Here is a 5,568-nt window from a genome sequence, read left to right on the forward strand (position 1 = left end):
CAGATGTAATAAGTTTGCACATCGGATTTTTATAAAAGTCTGATGTAATTATATTATATGGACATCGGTTGTTATTTTCAACCCATGTCCATTATAATGGACATCGGATTAAATTACAACCCATGTCCATATAATCCTCAATTTGGGCGCAAAATGAAAACAATTCCCCCGCCCCAAATTATTTTCAACCCATGTCCAGAAATATGTTTCATTTGTTTCATTATACACTGCTTTCCTTTCCTCTTTCCTAAAATCAGCGAACACCAACCCCAACCACGCAAACACCGCCCCACCTAACGCCGGCCAGCACAGAAATCGCTACCCCACCCGACCACTATCGACGGCGGCCAACTTCGACGGTGACCACCACCACGCGAACAACAATCGACGTGAACTAGGATCGGTATAAACCCTAATTTTCAACTTCAGATCGTTTCTTTTTAAGCATTTTACTGGCTTTTCAGTTATAGGATTTGTGAAATGTTTTTCTTCTTTGATTTGTTTTGATTATCTTAATTGAACTTCTGTGATTGATTTAACTTTGCAATTATATTTGATTGAGGATGAATCAAAATAATTGATTCATTTGATAATGCCCTATTATCATTTGGGGTTCGTTACATAAAATTAGTGTGATTGATTTAGTATATATGGTGTAATTTGCGACAATATTACTTTTAATGCACTAGAAATGGGATATATTGTTGAAACAAGCTAGATCTTGCTCCAACATTTTTATTTTCTTAAAGTTGAGTATATATGGTGTAATTTGCGACAATGTTGAATTCGTTCAATTAAACTTGGCTTAGCATTTGAAACCATTATTGTTGTTGTAGCAATAATCTTCTTCAATGAAGCTCGGTAGTGGTAAGGGATGTTGATATTAATGGGTTTGAAAATTCAGAGTATCAAGTTAGCAATAACATATCAGTTGATGGATTTTTGTCAATCTTATTATTAATTTCTAGAAAGGCAATGAAGATAAACAACTGTATAATAAGTTTGGGTTGAGAAATCAAAGTATGTGATAAGTTACAAAAGAGTATTATCATTAATTTGTAGTGAGTTGATGATAAATGTTACTAGAGGGGCTTAATAACTAACAACAATGTCTTCTTTCTTAACTGGCTTTGGATAATAATGATTTTCCTGCTCTTAATATTTCACTTTGTAAGGCACCCTGATAGGACGCAAACTCCACAAATTGTATGCTGGGATACATAGTTCAACTTATTCAAGGTATTTGAATTCTAATTAATACTAATGTTGTTAATAATTTTTTTGCATTAGATTATGGCTGGATCATTGCATTGTGTTGTTTTTCGTTGTTGGACAGTGCATTGGACGACACTACCATCGCCATTCGCCAGTACATGATAGTGGAATTCAAGGTATTCGGATTATTGTAAGTATCCTTTAGTTTCTTCTCTTGTGTTTTACTTCTTTGTTTCCTTATTCTTCTTTGTAATTACATTGTTTCGCTCACTTCTCGGCCCACCACCACTACCACTCACCAGCCTTCCTTTTCATGGCGTCCCTCACCCAAGCCTTACAAGTGCAAATGATCTGATCCATATCTTTATCATCTCCAATGGCTTCTGTAATTTCCCTCTCAATTTTTTATTTGTTGCTATTGATTTATTTAATTGTTGGTATTTTGTATGTAGATTTTTGTTAGTATGAGTAGTTGTTTTCTTAATTTAGATCTCATTACCAATATACATTAGTGGTTTGATTTTTAAGGGTTGTGTGATATCACTGATGTGATTTTAGCTTAAATATTCGATTTGTGCCTAATTTGTGACACTATAGCTACAAAAATAAATTTCGGATCTTTTTTCGCAAAAAAATGGCGTCTAATCGGTTCGAGATGCGGCTATGTAATTGAGTCTTGATTTTCTTTGATGTTATTATTGTATCAAATAGAAAGTTAGAAAATCTAAGCTTAAATAATGAATAATGAATGGAAAAATGGAAGGATACGCAACTTAAGGCATTTTTAGTGGACATTGAATTAATGTTTAGTGCTAATAGTTCTACACCACAATTTCCAGATCTCCTCTTATTTTATACTAATTAATTAATCAAAATATAAAAATATATGTGATTTTTTGCCTTTTCCGACTATCGTACTGATATATTTCAATGCGATATGAATCTCTTAATCCAGTTAGTTTGTTTTCTGCTGATACTAAAATGCTTTGGTAATTTGTTTGTTCCTCTAGTTTGTCACTCGTCAGTATGTATCCGTATGGGTGCTATTGTGCTTATTAATTAATTTAACTATGTAGCTGGAATGTTTTTATTGTTAATTTGATTTATGGTTGTTATTTTTGCAGTATTTTGTTTGTGACATGGTGAATACATTACTTCAGCACACTTGTACTTTGCGGCCCTAATAAGTATGAAAGTAAGTTATACTCTTATTATCTAGATATGTAGGATAATATTTTGTGAGCCTATTGTTAGCTCTCCATTAGATTAGTCTTATATAGACCGACCAATGACGATGAACCATGTTATGAACCACTAGGCGACATGCAGTGGCAGCACAGAGCCACTGCTAATCCCACACTCAAGCGACAAACTTGTCATACGCGCCCAAGACAATTCAACTCGCTCTTTGTCCCTTTACCCGGTACCGATCCTTTGCTCATCCCACACAATCTCTTGCTTACTCGACACCTATGACTACTCGTTACCCGTCGCTGACTTTTAGGCGTCAACCATTAGGATACCGTTAAGTAAGATCGCTATTATCCCTTGCTTATTCGTATTGTTTTTGTCCATGAGTTCGTTCACCTTACACAAACGTCTTTGTTTGAAATATTAGTGTTTTTATGGAGCTGATGAATAAGATACAAATTATTTACAGTGATCATTGGATGCTCAGACCGACGTTCGATCATAATCAAGTGCATTGGTTCGACTCACTAGGAAAGTCGGTCCGTCAAAGTTGAGATCTTTAATTAATGCGTAAGTTCATCTTAATAGTTCATTTATTGATATGCACATAAATAAATGTTCAACTGATTAGAACATTAAAAATGGCAACTATTATTGGCTGACAATCATTTATTTGTGAGGCCATGTCTGACTGCCCCATTGTCAAGCTTATATGAAGTTGCCCTTGTGAGGCCATATCTGACTGCCCCATTGTCATTAATATGCATTACAGGTTTTTCAAGACACCACGCCATATTCACAAAAAGAATTAGATGAGGTTCGGGACTTGTGGGCGAACTATTTTCTCAATATCTAGCCGTAGATAGCTAGCTAGCGTAGTAATGTATTAGGTAGTTGCATTTTGAAAAACTGATTACATGATCTGCAAGACCATATGTTATGTTGGCTAGGATTTGTTATGCCCTTTGTTGTTGTTCGTTAGTTGTTGAATTCGGATGACGGAGACGGTTGCGTTGTATGTTGATTGGGATCGGTTTTTATTAATTGAAATCGATCATTTTGGTTGAATGACAGTTGACATGTTTTGTATTAATGTTTTGGCATTCAAATTGGTGTAATGCAATATGAATTGGCCTGCTCTTTTCAAATTTAAAAAAAAAAAAAAACAATATAAAGGACAGCGGATTTATAAAAGTTCGATGTAATTCTAGCTTCAAAGGACATGGGCTTTCTATAAAAATCTGATGTACATTACACATATGGACATCGGATTAATGTTAAAATCTGATGTTCATTACTCATATGGACATCGGATATATTTAAAAATCCGATGTGCATATATTAATGGACATCGGTTTAAAGTCCCATGTCCATTACACCCCATATGGACGGGACTGAACTCTACATCGGCCTATAATCCGATGTCCATGTGTCTAGAAGTCCGATGTCCTTCATGATTTCTGTAGTAGTGTGAAGAATGATGGATCAAACTTCGCGGACTGGGAGGCAGCATTACGGAATGCTGCCGCTGCTGACGGGAAGCTCAAATATCTATTAGAGCCCATCCCGGCAAACCCAGGTCCCACGGCTAGAGCTAATGAAATCACCAAGTTTAACGATTTCTGTATGGAAGCGGGTGCGATTAAAAACGTACTCATTTTTGCAATGGAACCCAATTTGCAGAAACGCTTCATAGCCCATGGTGCAAACAAGATTTTCACCACGCTCACTAAGGAATTCTCGAAAGCACCGAGAATCGTGACCTATGAGCATACCACTCGCTTCTTTGATGCGAGACTCCAGAAGGGCCAACCAGTTAGCCCACACATTCTCAGCATGATTGAGAATGTCGAGAAGCTGGAGACCTTTGATTGTAAGATCAGCGAGAACATTGTGATTGACCGCATGCTTCATTCACTCCACGATGGTTTTTCGCAATTTAGAGCGAATTACTATATGAATGATTTGAAGAAAAGTCCCCATGAACTGCACTCCCTTCTCGTACAGACCGAGAAGGACATGAAGTTCAGTGGGAGCATGAAACAGGATGTTCTCGTTGTGACAAACAAAGGAAAGGGTAAGGGCAAAGCTCAGGCAAACCTAGCAGTAGGTAAACCGAAGTTCAAGAAGTCGGGTTCAGGTAAGAGTGGGCCTGGTGAGTCGAGCACCTCATCAGGCACGACAAAGAGCAAGAATGAAAACATGGAATGGCATCATTGCCACAAGACTGGGCATTGGAGGCGTACATGTCCCGTTTATCATGAGGACTTAAAGGCAGGTCGTGTTAAACCTGTTGGTATGTCTTCTTCTTCTTCTACTTTTATTCATATGATTGAGATTAACCACGCAAGTTACGGAACTTGGGTACTTGATACTGGTTGTGGTTCTCATCTGTGTAATCATGTGCAGGGGCTCCGAAACATCGAACCCCTCAAAAAGGGTGAGGTGGACCTGCGTGTCGGGAATGGAGCACGAGTGGCTGCCGTCTCGAGGGGAACATATGTGATCCAGCTTCCTAGCGGATTTGAGTTATTTTTATATAACTGCTATTATGTACCCAGTCTTTCTAAAAACATTATTTACATTTTCGCACTTGATAAACTTGGTTTTTCATTTGTAATAGAGAATAATACTTGCATTTTCTCATTACACGATATGATTTACAAGAAGCGAGTCTCCATGAATGGAATTTATGTTTTAGATCGGACAGCGAAATATTACACGTAATGAATAAAAAGTTAAAGGTTGGTGACAAAGATCAAACGTATCTATGGCACTCGCCGCATGGGACACATTAATGAGAAACGCGTAAAAGCTCATAAAGAATGGAGCTATCTCGGCCTTTGATTTTCAATCATTTGGCACGTGTGAATCATGTCTCATCGGTAAGATGACTCGGATTTCCTTCAAAGGTGTTGGAATGCGCTGGCCGACCTATTAGGACTCATACACACGGATGTATGTGGACCTATGTCAATCACCGCACAAGAAGGCTATAGGTATTTCATCACTTTCACGGACGATTTAAGTAGATATGGCTATGTCTACTTAATGAAGCACAAAAGTGAATCCTTTGAGAAATTCAAAGAATACCGAACAGGGTCTGAACCCTCTTTGGGTAGAAAGATTAAAAAACTGCGTTCGGATCGTGGTGGCGAGTAT

At 37.5% G+C, this 5,568-nt stretch overlaps 1 long non-coding RNA gene across 1 annotated transcript; it reads left to right on the forward strand.

The window, feature by feature from the left end:
- Positions 1-209: 209 nt before the first annotated feature.
- Positions 210-1,406, forward strand: LOC141629407 (uncharacterized). The gene is made up of 3 exons (XR_012537278.1): positions 210-403; positions 1,176-1,239; positions 1,337-1,406. It is a non-coding gene; the product is annotated as an uncharacterized LOC141629407 (long non-coding RNA).
- Positions 1,407-5,568: the final 4,162 nt, after the last annotated feature.

The sequence above is a fragment of the Silene latifolia genome, chromosome 2 (genome assembly GCF_048544455.1).
Source record: "Silene latifolia isolate original U9 population chromosome 2, ASM4854445v1, whole genome shotgun sequence".
NCBI lineage: Eukaryota > Viridiplantae > Streptophyta > Magnoliopsida > Caryophyllales > Caryophyllaceae > Silene > Silene latifolia.